Genomic DNA, 21,890 nt, shown 5'->3' on the forward strand with positions numbered 1-21,890 from the left:
CAGAATATTACTGGAATAATTTGTTATGTAAAGTCATACATGTGGGTCACAACCCTTTCCTGACTTTCTGGAAGATTTCTCAACTTTTAAAAAAAATATAATTAAATCATTCCTTATATGTAACCTTAAAGTTCCGGATATTCCCAAACCCCAAAAATGAAATATATTGCAGCGTATGTGCTGGCTGCATTCAGTTCTTTTCTTTGTTTTTAATTTGGTGATTCTTTGTTACTTTCTGTCCCAGGGTGGCAAGGCTCACCATACTACGTATATATAGGGAGCCATAGTAGCGGCACCGGTTAGCTGTGGCATAGGCTCACTTCTGCCTCTGCCCACTTCTTCTTTGTATGGCATGGGATGGACACGGGTCTATGGCATCTCTGAGTGTGGGCAGCCACCAAGGTGAGAGCTCTCAGTCTTAGCACAGCCATGTACAGCTTTTATTTCACAAACCAACCTAAAGTGGCAACGCTGCTCCCACTTAGGGATCAGTTGGGGAACTTTGTCACCAAGACAAGTTATGAAGCTGGCAGTGTAGAAACAAAAACTCCCTAAAATCATAAAACACTGGAATGAATGGAGGGTTTTTTTTCGGGTGTGCACATCCTCATTGCCTGTTGCAGACAAGAGGGGTGCATGAATGGTTGCGGGGTTTGCCCCCACAGGGAGGAAAAACAGTTGGCAAAAAAAGCTGTCTGTGGTTACCAAAAAAAAAGAATAAAAACGACAGAATGTGAACTGACAATAAGGCAAATGAAAGCAACGTGAGGGAATTTATCAGAGAGAAAAAAAAGTGAAGAATTCTGCTGAATGATTTATAATATTACTAAACGTGTATTCCTGGCACCTTAATGAAAGTGGAATTACAATTTACCAACTGTGATCCCACCAAGCTGTGTTGTCTGTTGATTACATTTAAATATGTATTTAGTTTATTAAATAAGAACATGAAGAATGAAGGAGTTCAGAATACAGAAAGATGCAATGTGTCAGCCTAATCTATTTTAATGGGGTAGGGGGGTGACTACAGAGAGGATTTGGAGGGGGGGGGGGGCGTTATTTGCATAAACCTGTGCTGCTAGTACATTGTTATCAATGTGTTACCTCCCAGGAATAATAATTTTACTTTTCCTGAACCCCCCACCTGTAATAATATTCCACTACGCCACACTCCACCTGCACACCACCTACCCCAAGTGTCCTGACCTTTACTTGGCCCTCCTCAATCTATAACACAGGGCAGCCATTGCCTACCCATGGAGGATCCCCAGAGATAGTTGCTTAGGTTCTTCACTCTCCTGCCAGTAGTTTGTGGCCGGTAACAACTTGCCTACATCAAAGGTGGACCTTCTCATACAGAGTACCAAATGAGAGAAAGCATGGTGGACATGATAAACCCAAACCGGTATTCTTATCGTATATAAAGTCCATTAATGACAACGCAGCAGGTGGGGTCCCTGAGTCACATGATCTCACCCAGCTATCTTGCGGAATGCGGGAATCGTGCATAAATTAATTTTCCATCTATCAGCCTAGCGTTAGGTTTGATTAATCGCGAACAGACTTTTTCCTCCTTTCATCCCATCAAATCTTTGGCTAATAGAAATTTAATCAAAGAACATGGTCAATACTATTTTTATTGTTTGTAATTATTGAACACGGTCGTTTCCAGAAAGCAGTCATTAATATTGCATAATAATGTGTATTGAATTCAAATTAGCAAGCGTGCACCCTGCAACAATGCCATTGCTGGAGCTTTTCCCCTGTAATTAATTCTCTTCTCAGCTGAGGACCATCTATCACATAGAGCAATGTATCCACCGCGTGTAATGAATCTCCCACAATGATTATCATTAATAACGGCTTAATATTTCACCGCCTGCGTGCTGGCGGTACCGGTGAACCGCCGCTCCAGAGAAGTGGACATAAAATTGTTCTGTCTGTAAGCACCGAGCCCCTTGCAGCCCTCCAGATGTTGCAGAATTGAAAGTGCAAGTTTGTCCTGCCAATCATAGACCAGAAGAAGGGGTGGTTGGGGCTTATTTCCCAGCACCTGATAGGAAGACGTTTACCCGCTTATGTTCTCACCCAATGTTTCTCAACCAGGGTTCCTCCAGAGGTCAGAACACCCTGAGTACAAAGCAGACAGATGACCCAACCTACCATGCTAAAAATAATTCTCTTGTGTTATGATAAACTTCCCATTCGCTTTCACTCTCCAACATAAAGGACAATTATTCCGTTACCTTAGTCTAAGATAACAGAAGAAGTGTTCAGAGGACACTTATATAAAATATATAACAAAAGCCTTCCAATTGTATAATAAATAGACCAAAAGAGAGCAAACGGTCTGGTTTTACATAGACTTTAAGCTTTGTCAGGAGTGTTATACACATTTTCTGGCCATTTTACAATTCTATCAGCACATCCTGGCTTTTCCTTTTTGGTTTCACAAAATAATGGCAGCTCTGTCCTTTTTATTATTATTATTATTATTATTAATAAACCGGATTTATATAGCGCCAACATATTACGCAGCGCTGTACATTAAATAGGGATTGCAAATGACAGACTAATACAGACAGTGATATAGGAGGAGAGGACCCTGCCCCGAAGAGCTTACAATCTAGTAGTCCTTTGTAATTGTGTATTCTCCTCCATGATGATCCTGCAGAATACAGGTACGACCTCAGTAGCGCCTCCTATCCTGCTTTCAGTACCACAGCCAATGTTCTATATGTTGGGGTACTTTTCAGTATTTGTGCTTTGTTCATGCATGCACAGTTCTAATTCTTTGTTCTGAATGTGATACTTTGTATTGTTTCATGGAATCCCTTGTGTGCAATAGATAGCAATCTTATGGTTGTTCTTGTTCTGTACAATGAGATATAACTTCCTTGTATGTTTCTGCATGGAAAAAGAATACAATGTAACAAGCTATAACTATTAATAAATATCAATATATAATGGCTATAAAATATAAATCATTATCTACAAATCTCAGATCCAAATCTTAGCAATCCATGGCTTTACCTGAAGAAATAGTGTGCTAGAGAACTGATACTACTTTTCTAGCAAAATCAGAAGAATCCAAAATATTGGAGTTTTCTGTGCAATGTTTTCATTTATTGACAGGGTCTCTTTACATCTTATTTTTCCCCAACTTTTTCTTGCAGAACACTGCTAAGTTCATAAGTATTTTTAGGCTGCCTGGCAAACAGTGAATGTTTGAAATCCACAGAGATTATTGATAGTAAACAGATGCAGCAAACAAAGAGTAATTGTGCTTTATGATTATATTGAAATGTCTCATGGTTAAAGCCTGACACCAGCCCACATTTTTATTGCTTGGCTGTGTTTCTGCTTACTTCCTGTGCCAGTGTCCCCGTCACCTAAAGTATTACGGGGACAGGAACTGACCTTTCCCTGTTTTGGGTACGGGTCTTCCGTCAAGTGTTCCATGACACCCATTTAAATCCAGCAAAAAAAGTTAGTTTTGGGGGTGGGTAAGAATTTCAATGATACCTGCGCCTCTTACATGGGATCTTTTACCTCCATCCCGTATTCAGAACTATTTCAGGAGGTACAAAATGTTCGCAGGGCATTCCGCAGACACTGCTGTGCTCAACATCAAAGTTTCTCTAATGGCATCAAACATTAGTCAGTAACGCATTGTACTATCTAAGTGCAACTTACATCTCGCGGCTTATTTTCTACCAAATATTTTATTTATCTTTTTTTTTCCTTTTACATGTTGATTGATTTCAAAAACACAAATAAAGCAATCTCCACGGAGCTGCTTGATGGCAGGTAATGTGTAAATGCGATGCATTAGGTAGAGCGCACTTGTACTACTACGGAATGTATCTGGGTGATTGTAATGCAAGGCACTTACTTTTCATACATTTCTTGTGTAGACAATGTGCTGATTAAATCGAACCTTGACTTACCTTACAGCTAGCGGAATGTTACTGTAAGTAGATTCTTCCATGGCACCCCGGCCGGAATACCATGACCCGAGACGTTGGTCAGTGAGGAGACGTCTCATCACATTTACCTATCAATAAAAGAGTGAAAGGTAGGTCACTGGTTCCCCTTCCAAGATCTGGCTGGTATGGGGCTTCTAAAGAGCTGTACACACCAGTTCCCTGCAATAATACAAGTAGCACATTTCTAAGGAGCCATTTACAGCTGCCTCCATCAGATGCCCCATCTGCATGCCATGGTTTCTTTTCTCCTACCTCTGTGTCACTACAAAGCGGTAATTAAGAAGATAGAAAAAGGAACAAGGTATTGGCATTGAGCAACGCCAGACTGCTATTGGTGGGGGACGCCATTACCCCAGTTTTCTCGGGCTGCCTCATGAATATAAGGCTGTAGAGGAACTGTCATCACTTCCAGAGGTCCGATTAGGCCATCAGCACTGCATGCTAGCAAACCTTGGTTGGGGCAGATATGACAGGTACTCTTTTGTTATATAACATATGGTCCTTCTATGGATTCTATCCTCAAAGTTTTTAGGTTTCTGAGTTCCTCTCTGGGATACAGAGCCATTGTTACACCTGGGGGTCGATAATAATCCTCTGGCCCACATAAAACATTGTGAACATTGGCATTTGCTTGCACCGATTGTTCCACATGTCTGTGTATGGCCCAGTTTTTCCAATGCTCCTCACCACCTTCTAGAACCTTCCTATGGTCATCCGATGGTCCCAGTCTATGTAGAGATTGTACGGTCACCTTCTGAATGTCACTGTGTCCTATGCCATCTATCACAAGCATTTTCCTCTCAGAAGAAAACAATGCAGGATCTATTTCCCTGACATTTATTTCAATTCTCCCCTGCTTCTATTCTCTATTGTACCTCATTGTTATCTATATGTAAGTCTGAGACTTTTGAAATTGCCCTTAAATGTAAAACGGGTGATAAACGCTCCAATCTTAAAACAATTACTCCCTAGTACGAGGCAGCAGATCTCTCTCTCGCTGCTTGTTGACACTGACAGGGATGAAGGGGGAGCTCGGTGCAGTTACCCTGTTGTACATGTCTCCCAGGACCCGGCTAGATAGCAGACAGAACTTCAGGGAATTCTGCTGGTGGGAGTTGAGGATAAATTATACCTGTGAAGAGCACACAAAACCTGATATGTGCCATGATCTCTGTCACTCCAGAGCAAATGTACAATTGCTGAAACATATTTATTACTCCCGATTTAACCCCCACCGCTCCAGCTCTCATACTAAATATAAGATAGCTCGAAATGCAACACTTTCAGGGAGATTTTGCAGTTTAGTTTGTCCTTGAATAAAGGATATCAAGCAAAATAATAAAATAAAATATGCAACTTTAAATAATGCCTGGTGAATCTACAATGGAGGTCATTGTTCAGGTGACAACACTACATCCTTGTTTCCAAATCATTCTCACATGTTGTCATCTTTCTACATTCTTCCCCAAAGGTGGCTCTAAGCAGCACCTTGCATAGGCACGATCCACTGCTACCAGGAACCCCTTCAGGTGCATGCAGACAGAAAGTGAATTAAAGGAGAAAACTATCTTTTAATACCAGTTACATTTATAATATATATTTGGAACAGCTGGTGGAGCGGATTATGAAGGTGACCCCGTGTTTCCATGTAATGTTTAATGTAATTTCACTTTTTTTTAAAAATTGCTCCTTTGCCCATAGAGAAAAATTTAGTATGCTTAGACCCATTTTTGTTACAGCAAAGTGCATGGATCTCAGTGAGTCAGCTGACTCATGGACTTGCATGGAGAGAAGCTACAGTAAAGCACAACCCCTGTGTGGTGCTGCAAAGCAGAGTGTAATAGTATGCAAGGGCTGGAGGTTCTGGTGGGAGGCAAGAATAATGAGGTGATTGGATTACTGGAAAAATCATATTTATGAGTACAATGAGCAGAGTTTTTTTTCTTATTTAATACATGTAAATTCCTGTTTGTAGGATTTTTTGATAATTTTATGGGAATGGTAAAGGCTGCACCACAAAACTAATAGTCACTGGTGTTGCTGCCAATGATTTCCAGAAATCATTGCAAAAGAACTAGTTCAGTCATTGAAATTGGTAGGATCTTGTTGTGTGATTTTTGTATTATGCAACTCCAAAGGAGAAATATTTGTACCCTGGTCTGTATGTTTGAAATCCGGATATGGGTATTGTGTTGTAAATGTGCACAAGAAAAAGGCCGGGTAGAAGATGTGAACCATCTAGTTAATATACCTACTCAGTAAGCCATCCCACATTTCTGTGCCCGCTGAGCCATCTCACACTTAGTGTTTCACTAAGTTTTACCCACTGAGCCAGATCACATTACTGTGCCCACTAAATCAGATGACACCATTGTGTACACAAAGCTTGCCCACTGAGCCAGGTTACATTACAGTGCACACAAATTGATAAAGAATTCTCAAAAACACATTAGATTGTTGTACGAGCAACAGAACCTGTCTGAAGTTCTTCTGATTCTGCATTTAGTATTGCTAATTAATGATCATTTGAATTCAGAAATAAAGAATTGATTTATAGTTTATTCTGTAATTGAATGGACTGCTCAGTGGGTAAATGGACCTGTGTATGGGCAGCCTTGGATTTTATTCATCTCCATCTGAGCTGCACTCACAAACTGTGGTTGTACTTCTTCTAAGGAGGCATTGTGGGGGTTAATAACCTTAGGAATGACCGAAACGACTGGGCTAGTTTCTTCATCCTAAATGTGAGTGTTCCAGTATAAAACACACACACACTGCACTCGTGTCTCCGGAGTCTGGTAAAAAAAAGGCCGTTTGTGCCTGGAGGCCTTTTCTGCACATTATGCACATAGCCAGCCAAACATTTGAAGATGCTGAATTGTGCCAAAACTGCACGCCACTTTGTGCCCGAGCGGGGAATACGGTTCATCTTGTATCACTGTGCCATAACATCTGTGTAACCCTGTCAGTGCTGAGCACCGGTCACCCTATGCACTATGGAGGGAGCCAGAATCCTCACCTGTATATTGGCTTCTTACCCCTGGAACACTCTGCTATTTCACCAAAATAAAGATATATTCAATCAGAAGTCCTAACAACGAGCTCTGTTTGTGAAGATTTGCCTTACTGCCCTGTCAGGGTGTCTCCAGTAGTAGAAGACGTCCCAGCAATGAGGAAACACAACAAAAAAAACTTTGCAGGGATTCTAAACGTTCCCAATGTAATTTGCCAGTCAGATTCACATTGTGTAGAACTATTGTTTTGTATTCTATAGGTTGGAGATATTTCTGACACAGGGTGACTTTCGTTCTTATGATCCTGCAATGCTATAAGGTCACCGATCTGTCTGGTGTAAGCGACTCTGGACTGGTATTAATTGTCCAGCTTTGATATCTGACCCCGTAATTTCCTGTAAGTTGTAATCAATGAGGGTTCTGCATTTCTGGAAATGTAACGACCTGCTTTTTATGGGTCTGCTTAGCAAGAGATTTTCTGGACATATAAGCGAGTCCCCTACACAGAGGTTTACAATGTTCTGCCCCCTCCTCCCTCTGCCCCGGCTCTAATTGCCTCCCAATCTGCATATTAACTTTCTGCCCTGTTTATGAAGTGTTGGGTTACAATGGTAGGAAGGAGTGATTGATTGATGCCAGTCAAGAATCCCCGCTCTCAATAATGAGCGTGTTTTTCAGCCGTCCCCAATGCTGCGTATAAAAGAGACGCATTCATCAAATGCCAAGTCCACAGGACTCGGGCAGATTGAAACCTTTCAATATACGTTCACTGTTTTCTTCCAGCTGCATTTTCTGGGTGTTTACTTACCTAAAAGGCACTTCCGCCATATTCGCTCTGTAGGCTAAAGGCATATAAGCTTCAGGTGCCGCAATGTCGCTCGCTGTCTGTGTGACGTCCCCTCTTCAGGTCAGAGTGTATTGGAGGGGAATGCCAAAAGATCATGTATCCTGAGCAATGAATCAGTGAACGTATCACACTTCAGCTATTACAGTCAGGGGCAGGCAAATGGTGCACAACACAAGGGCCCCAAACCTTCCTCAGCCAACAAAAGACCCCACAGGAACCTCAAGTCAGTTCGGCAGTGAGGCTCCAAGCCAGTCCTTCATGGTTCTGTATCATACCAGTAGTTTGGCTCCGGCTTGTATAAGAGGAACCTGTTTGATGAATATTGGCCCTCAAGATGATGCAACTTCCTTTAGATATAAATCCGGTCTGACCAATGTCCTCCATCCTCCCACACATCATCTGTAGGCTCAGAGAGTCCCATGAAGTCATACGTTGTTCCTGATAATGACAACCATCATCTCATATCTGTCTGCTAACAAGGGGCAGCCTTGCTGTGTTACCATACTCTATACCTGAATTGCTTAGAATAGGAACAGTGAATGGAGAGAGACATTATAGAATTCCATCAAAGGCTTCCACCACATTAAAGGTGAAGCTATTTAAAAACAGTCTTGAAAAGTTCAACGTTTTAGAACATTGTTTTCTTTTTTCCTGTTCTATTTTGGCATAAAAACCTGCATGCTTGTGAACAAGATGAAAAAAGCTGACTGACCTCGTTGGCGGCATGAAACCTCCATAGAACATGGTGGATGAGGCACTTTGGCGCGTGGCAGACTCGACGCTGAGTAATTGAAAAATTTGTAAGCTTTTGTACTTGGAAAAGACGAAAATGCCCCTTGTGATCGGAAAATAGCTTTTTGCTTTATAATGTAAATTTTTCCATGAAATGATTTGGCGAGTTTCATTCGCGGGGGCCATTGGGTAGCTTTAAGTGTTCTTCACAGTGAATATTAACCTTTAACAAATATGAGCAAATTTCCAGCAACAGTACAATATAATCACCACACATAGTACTGACCTGATTGTCTTCCTGACCCGGCTCCATGCTCATATAGTTTCCCAGGACTGCCCGTGTTATGTATGGACTGGAAACATAAGGAGCAACTAATTAAGGACCTCAGATCCCACACTTCTCATAGATAACACTCTGGCTGCCCCAGTTATATCAGTCCAATCCAACAATGATCCAGCAAACCTGCAATGGATTTCTTAAAATTATTTGCTATTTTTTGGCAAATATTTTCTATCCAGGACCAGATCTATTCCGGGTTTGCTCAGGTTATCCCATGATAGTCCATATTCCCCAGTCTTGAAGAGCTTTAATAAATCAGGCCCAATGTCTCATGATATCTCACCACCCAGCAAGCTATGCTTGCCCATCTGCTCTCCCTGGCTGCTTCACTGCCCCATGGCTTTTCAGGTACGAGAGGGCATTTGACCCCAATATCCACCAATCACCAGAACATTCTCAGGTAGATCAGATGGCACTGCCACCCTTCCCAGCCAAGTATCTCCTAATTTTTTTTTATTTTACAAGGTTTCCTTATTTTCAGGTCCCGGCCTATGTATAGGAGATGATAACAGCGCCTTCTGATGCAATAATGGTCAATGTGTGACAGTTTTCTTTACAGAAGAAATGAAACATAAAATAAATTGCTGCTTGCTGCAACAAACTTGTTTTTTAAAACAAAAATAGATTTTATGTTTTTTTTATTCTTCCTTCCCCTCCCTCACTAGATATTTCCTTTGCTGTTTTTCTTTTTTTAACATTCGCCTAATAAATAATCTTAAAAACCATGTGCTGAGATGTGTTCTCAATGATGCCAATTGCTATTGAGTTTTGGAGGAGAAAAGGAGCACAGTTTGCTGTTGTAACCATTTCCCAGATGGAAAATAAAAGCTTCAATCTGATTGGCTGCCTTGTGTCCCTCCTATAGTAAAATGTTAAATTTTTTATTTTATAACAGTAAATCACATTATTTTATACTTTTGGGGACACAAAGCTTCTTTAGCACTTGTAACCAAACCTTGGCTTTAATTCGTAGAATGCATCTCTCAATCTCTGCACTTGCCTTCAAATATCCGTTGTGCCGCCAAATAATAGATATCGGCGTAGCAATACCGCTGTGCCTGATTATGTGTATGTTTAAAAATACCCAGAAACCTATTAAAATGGCTTTTCATTTGCAAATAAAAAAAGCAGAAAAAGAAAGATAATAGTTTCTGTAAAAATGGTTTGACAGATGTACACGCCTTCAATATAATGTTTTCTCAAATGAACGGATAATAGACCTATGTTTAACTGCGCAGGATATATTCGGCTAATATATTCAATATACCGCGCGTGTATATATACAGAGGTATGTTATTGTCAATCACAACCTTTCTATGCTTGGAAGAAAAGAAGGGAAAACGGTTTAATAGAAATGTAAAAAAAAATAGAACGAGATCAAGGCGTTGGGTAATATCTCTTCTTTCCAGGTTGCCGGGTTACAATCAAGAAACACAGATAATTGAAATCGATGCGGTTGTGCTTTTTGTCAGCCCTCATTAAAAAGTGTTCTACGATGGGGAGAAAAAAAAAAACTTTTGGGAAACTTCTGACATCAAGACAAATTACTGCGCTATAAGTACTTAGAATTAAATGGCATCGGCAATGTGACAAAAGGCAATAGAATCTAACATATCATTTCGCAACACAAAAGATGGGGAAGTGAATTTCAAAAATCACATTAGCGTAAGACTTTTTTCTTTTTTTTTTTTCTGAGCGCCGACGCCATTAGACAAAAAGTGTAAATTGCATCTTGTAACAAAGTAAAGGTGTTTTCTGTGTTTAAAGGTAATTTTGTAATAGCGCCACGATTACTTAAACTCTCTCGTTTTAAATATCTAAAGACAAGGACCCCCCATCGCTCCGAGAGAGAGAGAGCGACAATTTGAACTGAATTGAAATACATTTGTATTTTGCCAAGTGCTGGGGAGAGGCTGAATAATTTACTCTGTCAGTGAAAGAGATACTTAACTTTGTGATCGCTCCTTTCTCTGCTGTGCCTTTCTTCTGACATCCACGTCACGCAGAGACGCACAGCATAAAATCGCTGTGACGCGCTGATTTCCTCATAGCTGATGGAGCTGCGAGAAAAAAATATCACATATTGACAAGGGACCTTTATGTACCACTGTGCAAGAAATGCCATGTAAGCTTGCATCCATAGATGGAATTCACACGCAAAGATGTTCTACATGCTTGTGTTAAATAAATAAATATATATATAGTATAGTAGGGAAGAAGCTGTAGGTGGGTGGTGGTACCTGTAAGCTGTAACTTTTCAATAACCATCCAAAAATAGCCGGGTGGTTACTGAAAAGTGCTGGGTGGTGCGCCCAGCTAAAAGGAGCTGGGGAGAACACTGATATATTTATAGATTTCTTGTTACACAATGATATTATCCCCATCGTTCAATGACACAGCACATGTCAACATAACTACATGTATGTAAGTATCTATAGGAAGATTGGACACTATATTTATAAAATAGTTAATCTGACATTTATTGTATGTGATTCCTGATTTGTTCTCAGTGACAATAAGTCTGATGCATTACAGTTTGAGAATAAATTTGTACGTATGTGGAAAAAGCGATAGACAGAGCCTGGTCTTCTTTAATCCCTCCATGTCACATTTACCCATTTGGGGATCGACGTCAGCTTTGCTGCAGGCTCTTCTCAGACTCTGTACTAAAAACATGATGCAGCTCTTCTTTAAATCTTGTTTCTGGAGGCGACAGTAATGTTTTTGGAATCCTTCATTCATGGATGGACGTTGTAATGATGCCGCAGCATCTCCGCCCCACGTCAGACTGCGTTATCGTGTCTGCTACAATTGAAGTCTGACCTTTAGACCTTTGAAGTAAATGTAAGCATGACCAATTAATGGACAGAGAATGTTTAATATGTAATTTTTAGTCTAAATTTTCAGCTTTGATTCAAATTATTAGTAATCCTGCACAGTTTAGTAGACCAGGTCTCGGAATCCCATGGTTCTGATAGGACGGATCCGCGGTGAACTGAAGTTGCTGGGCCTTTGACCCGGCTGGCGCTTTACCAGCTGGAAGTTAATTGAAACTGTCTGCCTGTGTACAGTATTGGAGTCATGAATTTTGAGGGGCGCCTGTATCCCGTCTCTGTTTGTTGTAGTTTGGGATGTAGAGCAAGTTCCATTTGTTTGCTTTAATTACAGCTAATAAATCTGTTATTGTAATCAGCAGTTAAATCGTGTTGAGAGGCAGAGATGGCGCTGAGTATGAAGGGCCGCCGCACATCACAGCTGTCCCGACAGATGGGGAAGTGGGTGTTCGCTGTTCTCAAGTGGCGTTCTCGATGGGTGATTATAGACGTATGATATACGTAGTGCCTACTGCTCCCGGAGTCACTGCTCTGCCAGGTTGGGACTTCTGTAGATCCAGAGAAAATCCATTCTACACCAAAACGTGTTATTGTGGATTCCCACTGGCTGAACACAACCGAATCCAACCTACGGAGAGCTCTATTATGAGACACAATCGACCATTGCAAGAAAATACAGTTTTTGAGGCTGGAATTCTTCAGCTTGTGTCTGGTGATCAATCTGTGTCCACCAATCAAATGATTGTAGTTTTACGTATTTTGGTACCTGGACGCTGTAATCTGGCTCAGGTTTTCTATCGAGCTGGCACAGACTTCCATGGCCTGCCGCCATTGTGTAGAATGCATTGTGTAAAGTGCCAAGGCCATATTGCTTGTATCATGGAAGTTTTAGATTTCTGGACTATGTCCTCCAGGCTCCAGGACAGCCTCTTGCAGGAGGTAATGGCGGTTCACATATCTCTGGCTGAAAGGGATCGAATGGCTGATAAATCCCCTCTTCTGTATCTGCAGAGGCTGCAGGATCGTTAGTGTCCTTCCATCAGTTCTTCATTAGTTCTTAGATAGTGTTTTAATGACAACTCAAGAGCCCCAGCATCCCGGCCCTGCACTATTTATGATCCCAACAGTGCTAATGTGCCCTTAATGAGAAATTCTTGTCTTGAGTATAAATCCTGCAGCCAGCATTCAATTTATTGACAGATGTTTGCTTGGGCCTCTTTAAAATTACTCCATAAATCTTCCGGGATAAAAAGCCTCAAGTTTGGTTATATTAAGACAGCGCTTTGTTGACACTTTCAGGTTTAACCATTTCAGGACTTCCAGCTGCAGCTCCCTGCAGGATCCCCTTTCCAGAGCTCACCATCCCTGCTCGTATCTCTGTACCGTCATCTGTGGAGAGAGGCTGCTTTACTAAACACATGAGCTTTAACACGTTCAATATGTCCGGTATAGTCCTGGTGTTTTCACCGTTTCCAAATTGTACTCCTGTTGGTTACACTCGGCATACATTGGTTGGTCAGAAGTTATTGTAGTTCCTCAGGACCCCTATAAACACGTTCATGAGATGGTGGTTGCACTGGGTTACATCTGACATACACTGGTTGGACACAAGTTGTGCTGGGCCTACAGGTTGCTGATAAGGATTAATAGTAAGATACCTTGATACCTTGATGATGGCGTTAGGATGCGTGTGATATATTCAAGCCGGCCCTAAATCCTTTTAGTTATGTTCTCAGTGAGTTCTCCCCTCTTGCAGATCAGTGTCAGGCCTGATGAAGTGTTGATGGTGACAGAGGCGGGCTGGTGCTGGACTGTGTACACAGAAAGGACACATCTGCCATGATGATGTGCACACTGACCCGCTTTCCTTACCCGCATAGCAGAACATGTGGCATATCTCTTAATTACTCCTTCAGGGCACACTAAGCCCTTCCTGGTTTTCATATTTAAAAATGGATTGCAAATATTTATATTCTGATAAAGGTCTTGAAAGTGTCACACTGTGAACAGCCTTACAGGTAGACATCAGAGGGGCCACATGTTTACGCTGCATGCTGAACAGGCCTCATCTCAAGGGTATATGAAGTACAGAGATCCTACAGATTCATTGCTGCAGAGCCAAGGAATATTCTGATTGGTTTATTACTGTGAACACAGTGCACAAACATCCTACCAGACTTCTCCAAATGTTAGAAAATGTCAGGAAGTGGGAGAAGGGAAGCTCTGATTGGCTGTTCTTCAACTGTGTCTAATGTCTTAAGTTGCTATCAATTGTCTTGGAAAGGTCCCAAGATGGTCACTACATGAATTAAAATGTTGCAGATGATTCAGTAGCATAAAACTGGATAGTAGCAGGATAGTTTATTCAGGAAGTATGGCTAATATGGGGATGGGGGTTGTGATAAATGTGACTGAGATATTGTGAATTGATTTAGGTGCACATTCTTCTTGTAATTTGTTCTTTAAACCAATGCATTGGTATGATGGGAGGCAGCTCCAAGAACAGATGGACAACAAAGTGAATGCTATTTTTTTAGATCCTATCAATTTAAATGCCGAGCAACAGCCAGTTAATTTAGATTTATACCCAGCACACAGGGTGAGGGTTTTTTCCTCATTTTAGGATGGAAGCCATACAATAAACTTCTTTAGTCCACAGGACTAATTGTTCATTCTTGGTCAAGCATATTTTTGTGGAGCCATTCAGTACAGATTACACACAAATGTTCCTAGTTTGTTGGCCATCATTGGTGTGCCATATGGAAACCATGGCTTTTATGGAGCTTGGGATCATGAAACTTTCACACTGCAAACCAACTTTCCCCTCCTTCAGGACTGGGGTCTTATAAAGTGATTACAACGTATGAAACATCCAGAAATGTCAGAATGTCCATATTTAATATACACTTTGTCTCCTTTGTTTCTGCCCTGTCTTGTTGTATAAATATAGATTAATTACCCCTCCCTTCTCCTTTGCAGCTTCTTTTATGGAACATGGAGAAAGCTGTAATTAACTGACACACAAATCATAAAGATCTTCCCCATCGCTCCCTACGTCTGGTTACATCAGATTGTATGTCATTGTGTCACAGAACGTGGCCTGCTTGTGTGTCACATTCACTTGTGTTACACGGTGCTAACACATCAATGTCCATCTTCTAATGGCGGATCAGACCGATGTGTCGCTCACAGTCACTGCGGCAGAGGGGAACAAAGTGACAGGCCACATAGCCGCCTATCGTCCTTCTTCCCATTTAAAGGATGAATTTCCCGTATCACAAATTCCCATATCCTGACTGTGGTTGGAGATCTGATGGTGTCGGCGATTTTATCTGCCATGTGGAATCTGTATTTCTTATCTTGTCAGCCATTTTCAGCACAGAAAGGTTTGTCTTACCTAGGCTGCAGGTATACAGGTGGAGAAATACCTGCTGTGTGCCCCATTCTGACACCTGCACGGCTCTTTGTAAATGTGTGAATCTCGCATCGGCGACAGGTCTTCTTTACTAAGATCCAAACATGCATGTGACAATCTTTTATATAAGATGATGCTGTTTTCTATTTTTATATTTTATGTGGCCTTTTGTATGTGTTTGCAGTCGTTGTTTCTCCTTCAATCAGCGGTGACACATAGATGACATATTAGCATTTGTCACAATCAGAGTATTTTTATCAGGGATGTACAGAGACTGATTAGAGTTTGGTATTGTCCCTGTTTGTCATGATATAAATATACATTGTTCCCTATATGGCGGCTGCCCTACTTAGGGGATTAGCCGGGGCATCAATCATACTTGACGCCTGTGAAGGTGTGGTGAGCTGCAGCGGTGAAACGTGTGTGCATCGCCAGCTGCGCCCACTGGTTTGTTATTGGAGTGCCAGCATAGTCCACAGCATTGTACACATCAGATATTACAGAATTATTCATAATATTAATAGCAATTCAAAGAAAACACCCAGCAGGGGTTTGTGGCCACCTAATCCCATTCCAAGCTAGTTTCTAGCACGATTGTGATAAAGTCTGAATAATATCAGAGCCAGTGCCAGGTTCTGCACCACCCAAGGGGAAAAGACACAAGTTCACCCCCCACCACCTCTTTGAACCAGCAAACATTTCCAGGTCCTGGCCCTTTTTGCATCCCTTTCCTTGCTGGGGGCACCCATCTATTCTTCCCATCCTTCCGCCTGGCTTGGAACCAGAACTTACAGCAGAAAACCCAGAGAACCTGACAACACTGGTGATGAGACCGTGCGGCCCATTTAGTGTGGGTCTCCAGGGGAGAGATAAGATGGTGTCACTCTGTGCTGTCTGTTAGAGATGTCAGAGTACCTCTGAGCCGAGCTATCTGATCTCTATACAATGGAATCACAGAGGAAGCTGGTTGTATTGTTTGTGCTACACCAGGGTCACCTATAGCTGCGTACACACTGCCAATTTTTGTCGTTGGAAAGGATCTTTCACGAGGGGGAGAGGGGAGGGGGAGAGCGACGGAGCGGCACCCTGCTGCGCGCTCTCCCCTTCACTTTCATTACGATCGGCTGTCGTCCATCGTCCGTGGATCCGGCAGGTCGGTTGTCCGGACGATGGACGACACCGACTGTACACACGGCAGATTTTCGCCCGATAATTGGCCGATGCCGATTATCGGGCGATAAAAATCTGACGTGTGTACGTAGCTTATGTCCTCCCTATAGATATGAATGTTGTTCCCACTACAAGTACTTGTCTGGCTTCTCACTCTGTACACCAGACATGGACACCACTCCGTCGTCTACCTGTTGAGATGCTAAAAGACTCTAAGGGCTCGGTGTTATAAAGCAGTGAATGACAATTCCTAGTGGAGAATCTTCCAGCTCCATGTGTTTCCATTGCATTCCTACCGGAATATCAGATTCACTGCTTTATAATGTCTTTGTCTGCCAAAAGCACAACAAGTCTCATAATGTCTTGTAGAATTCCAGTATGTTGTATTGCAATAATTCTTCTTTGCAAAGCTTTGGCCGGAGAGCCATGCTGGGAGTCGCAGTTCACACATTGTGACAACCAGAAGGCCATCTCCGGTGAATTTTTGCGTTGTAGTATATGCAGCCCCTCTAGTCAATACATTATGGTGTGCATTTGTCGGATTTCTTTGTTGCAGTCGATGTCGGAATGGAGAACAGGCTCCTGAGAATGTCTCGGTCAGCGTAGGTCTGATTTCCTGTTCTGCGGCCCCATATATCATGGCGGTCCCATCTGTGCCATTTCTGTGTGACAGAATGACAGCTGTCATCTATCACTCCAGCCGCAGGAAACCGTGGGAAGGAGGGACTTCTTTTTGGAAACATTCATTGTCTGTGGCCTTCCACATCATTAAAAAGGAGGATTCAGGAGAAATTTGTGTACGTCGGAAAAACATTTACTGTCAACGACCGAATAAAATGGAGTAAAAGTAACCTGGAGGTTTATGTGCCGAGGAGCTTTGTGTAAAGTAGGGACATGGGGCTTGCATTGGAAGTTTCAGCTGACCTGGGGGCTAAGAACCTCACATCTTTTGGGGGGCACAGCTACAAGGCTGGAAGATATCCTACAGAGAACATCTGTCTGTCCTCAAACCTGATACATATTAGTCTATGAGCAGCCTGGCTCTGGTTAATACCTCTTTTTATTTTTGCACTTCAAACAATTGGTCCCAATACAGAAATTTTTCTGAAAATTTCCTTGTGGCAATGACACGATTTTCATATTTTGCACAATTTACCGTAATTAGTAGAATAGACAATTGATATTTGTTGGTTGTTATGTTGTAGAAGTTTTTAAAAGTTATTCTTTGTTCGGTTTTTGGCCACCATGAAGGAAGGATAGGCTGTGGTGAGGTTAAGGGGCACATTTATAAAGGAGATGAACTGTGAAATTAAATTTATGTGCTCCATAAAAGTTTCCCAATTTTCAGCATTTTAGCCACTTTTTTGTGGCTGTTATTATGGAACTCTATTTATGAAGTGTGATCATTCTTGAGCACCACTTTATAATAGCCCGGGTAGTTCACATTGTGAACCCTATAAGTATCCATTCTGTATCCACCTGAAGCCTGATCACCAGAGAACAAAACCTTTCCCTACTTTAATAAAAATGGCAATTTAATAATTATTAACATTTTTATAAATAGGCCCCTAAATCTTTCCCTGGGGGCAGCCATTTTTGTTGAAATTTCTCTCGCTTCTTGTTGTGCTTTCGGGAAAGGAAGTAACGGGACACAGACAACCGAAAACCTTTTTAATAACCCAAAATTTATCCATTCTTGTTCTCCATACACTTAAAGTTAGTAAATCTGCATTGTGTGAAGGGAGCTGATGCTCTTCTGCGTGTTTCCATGTGAGATGGCTCCCGGGCAGCGGCGGCGGATGAGCCAATCTGGCTGTGATCCTGGCTCTTGTAATAAATCAGAGGAAAGAGCCAGACATGGGGCTTGATGTTACCACAGGGGCCTCCAGAGGAAGAAACAAAACAATGTTCACTCTGTGTCCAAATACCGAGGAAACGTCCTCTCGTCCTCTCCTCGCACTGTGTCTTCCAGGTTAATTGTTTGCAAACCTGCTTCCTGTGGCAGAGCTCCGGAGTGACAAACACAAGAGGCGGCGCCTGCTAAAATGTGCTGGGCCTCATTTATCAACATGTCTGGAAGAAGAACCAATCCCACCCTACAAGCACTGCTCGTAATAATGGCTGGGATTGGTACGTTCCTCCGTCCTGACTAAATTATTTCTTTTGTTTCGGGTAGAGCAGGGAAGGGTTAAACCTTCTGGGCTTCATTGCTGTCTGTAACCCCACTGGGGAATATTACCCCTCATTTCCTGTCACAGGAAGTGGTGGAAAATCTCACTAATAGATCACAAGTGGCTGCAAACTTGGTCAACAACAAATATCATCTTGTGATCACTGCTGTGCTTGGGAAATCTGCCACCACTGGGACCATCAGATTCCTGGAACCCCTCTTCCCTCAGTGGTTCCTTCCATTGTCCTTTACATCACAATAGGATATATTAGTGACAGAGTGGGAAGTGGACTGAACCACATACTGTAGTGGGGGGGGGGGGGGGGAGGTGCAGGTACCTGGAGAATCTTCAGCCTGCGGTTTCACTTCACTACAGGTTGAGTATTCGGTGTCTTTCAATATTTTAGTTTAGTGTCAGGGTCACTTAATTACCAGAATATAGGACGATGATGAGCAGACCTCTAGCCACCAATGGTGAGTTCTGGTTGGTTGTTATTATTTGCTGCTAGCATGTCTTGGATTTGGCCTATCCCTAAATGACATGAATATTAGAAGCTGGTTTATGTCCTGGAATTTAGATGAATCCGAGAACATTTCAGGGGATTTTTACAAGTGCAGATATAAATGGGATGGTGGGTGGTGAGGGGTTTTCCAACACTGCTGACTTCCTGTCCATAACTTGCACCGAGGAATGCTGCCACGTTTGTGTTGTGTTATATGGAGGATTACATTAGGCTGGTTAATATCCTGGAGGGGAAATTGTTTTACATTTATTTATTTTAAAATGCATCCACATTAGATATCTGAGTCCTTAATCCGGTACAACATTGCTTAAACTGGGATTGGACAACCCCTGCTCTGTGTTCAGTGTGGGCAGGGAACCTATAGACAGGAAGAGAGCAGAGGGATAACCACACCAGTCTGCTGCTACTCACCATTTAATAAAAGGTTATTGTGTTATTTGGATATTTTTGTTCTACTTTTTGCAACCCCTTTTTAATGTACAGTGCTGCGCACTATGTTGTCGCTATATAAATCCTGTTTAATTATATTACTTATAGGCCACACTCATAGTATTAGGCCTGGAAGTAATCCAGACTGCCAAAATGTATCGTCACTATCTATCAGAAACTGTCCTTCTTTTCTTCTTCCTTCCCTTTGCCATTACTTTTTATTGATTTGTACACAGAACTCAGGGCTGGATCTCCAATATTTCCAATATGTCCATCCTGAGCTACACACTGATTGTGGTCAAATAGGAAGTTATGTGATAATGCAAGTACCTCCGCTCGCTGGTTTTATCAGAAGGTTCCTAAGAGCAGAATGGAGTCGCCATTTACATGTCAGATTCTGCCCAATGCTGATTTTTTTATTACTGGGTAGAGTAAAGTCAGTGGCAGGGAGTGCAGTCGTTGGAGGAAACCAAACTGGCGCGTTGTTTTACAGATGAAGTTACCGTTATGAGCTCCATGTGCTGGGTTTTGTTGGCAGATGTAGAACATGGCTCTGCTTTGTAACATATAAACCATTTTTACAAGTCATTCCTCGTGCATATGGAGCGGAAGTACAGCTGTGTGTGGGGGTCCCTGCTTCTGGAGAGATTAGAAAAGTGTTTAATGAAAGAAGCCAATCACCAATACGGATAATATGCTCGTCCATTCCATACAATGACAGATGAGAGATCACAAAAGTGTGTAAAAGGCCCATTCACACCAATACTTTGTCCTCATGCATTATGGCAATCTTTACCTTTCTATAGGCTTCCCAACACTACAAAATGGACCAGAACATTCCTGCACACTACATTGGGGTCACTGTCCAGATTAATGGTACTTTGATGCACCATTGCATGTAACATACATTAATGCATGGATTGCTGAGTGAATGAGAAAATAATAATCTTTCTATTTAAATCATATTGTATTCTCTACTTTTCAACAACTCCTGCATAGGTGTATAGATTGTGAGTGTTGTCAGCCTAGGATTGGAATGATCTCCTTGTAGAACCAGGTTAAATATAAATGTAAATAGGCCTTAAAAAAGGAAACTAATGCAGCCACTATATCCAAGGACTAGCGGGTTGCAGTATATATATATATATATATATATTTCATGCTGGATCTCCTTACACTTGGGCATACTGCAGATAGTTATACTCTGTTTCATTTTGCTGATAAATGGAGTCCTTCAGGAATCATTGCTTGTAGAGTTTTATATTATTTGAATTATCTGTGTGAACATTTCAGATAACCCTATGCCGTTATAATAATAAAAAAAGTTTCCATACTCGCACAGAATAAGCCCCAGATCCGGGGATGTTGGGAAGTTAAGCGTCTGAGCGGCAGGTGATATGCTTTCGGGTGAGTTGAGTGTTTCTGTCTGGCTGATCTGCATTACTTTACGGCCAGTAATTGTTCTGTGAATGAGCTGGCACGGTCTCGACATTGTCAGGCAAATGCCTTTCCCTTGGCTATTAATGTTGTCAATCTCCCGGATACTTAGTAGCGCTCTACCCCGCAGAGCTTCATTGCCACGGACCGCGTCCCCCTGCCGTGCTAAATGAATGTGACCCAGCCATGTATATTACAAGTGGAAAATCAACATGCACTTAAATTATATAAATTATAGTAATGCAATAATGACTTAACTTCAGACTCCACTCCCATTCAGACCAGGTACTTATGCGTTCAGCGCACTGTCTGCTACGGCGGGGAAATGTCACCTCCCGGTGTACAATAGACATTGCTCTACAGGAGGGCCGGGCTGCCTCTGTCAATGGGCATTTTAGCCAAAAAAATTCACATTACATTATACACTCCGCACTGAATAGAAGGGCTAGTGAATGTGGTGTATTCACCAGCGGCGTGCAAAATTGGTATGCATGCCATACATTCAGGTGCCTGTGACTTTTTAGTGAAAATTGGGTAGTATAGGGTGTAATGTGTGATCAATTGTCCAGTCCTAAAGATTTCCTGCACAGAGGGGTCAGATGTTGTTTGCCATTCATAATATAGAGCAGACGCTCCAAACTATTTAAGGCTAGTTATGTTCCTGTATACCCAACTGTATAGGAATTAATAAAGTAGATTTATAGTGTGAGGCATAAAGGCCAAGGTCTGGGATAGCACAAAACCTGGTATTAGTCTGAGGGATAGGGGCCAAGGCCTGTAATAGCACACAGCCCGTATACAGTGTAAGGGATGGGGGCCAGGGCCTGTGAGAGCACATAGCCCGTATACAGTGTTAGGAATAGGGGCCAAGACCTATGATAGCACACAGCCCGTATACAATGTGAGTAATAGGGGCCAAGGCCTATGATAGCACACAGCCTGTATACAATGTGAGGAATAGGGGCCAAGGCCTATGATAGCACACAGCC

At 42.0% G+C, this 21,890-nt stretch overlaps 1 protein-coding gene and 1 long non-coding RNA gene across 3 annotated transcripts in view; one reads left to right on the top strand and one right to left on the bottom strand.

Moving 5' to 3' along the window:
* TSHZ2 (teashirt zinc finger homeobox 2) overlaps window positions 1-21,890 on the top strand; it is a 285,070-nt gene that overhangs the window by 238,133 nt on the left and 25,047 nt on the right. The window lies entirely within an intron of this gene.
* Window positions 1-21,890, bottom strand: part of LOC140332915 (uncharacterized) — a 146,684-nt gene that overhangs the window by 28,794 nt on the left and 96,000 nt on the right. The window contains exons 5-6 of one of the 2 annotated variants that reach the window (XR_011921250.1): window positions 3,951-4,057; window positions 1,567-2,907 (exon numbers count right to left, since the gene is read on the bottom strand). This is a non-coding gene — a long non-coding RNA (uncharacterized lncRNA). Of the gene's footprint in view, window positions 1-1,566; window positions 2,908-3,950; window positions 4,058-21,890 lie in introns of those variants that run through there. The other variant, XR_011921251.1, reaches the window with a different exon arrangement.

The sequence above is a fragment of the Pyxicephalus adspersus genome, chromosome 6 (assembly GCF_032062135.1).
Source record: "Pyxicephalus adspersus chromosome 6, UCB_Pads_2.0, whole genome shotgun sequence".
In the NCBI taxonomy this organism is placed as follows: Eukaryota; Metazoa; Chordata; class Amphibia; order Anura; family Pyxicephalidae; genus Pyxicephalus; species Pyxicephalus adspersus.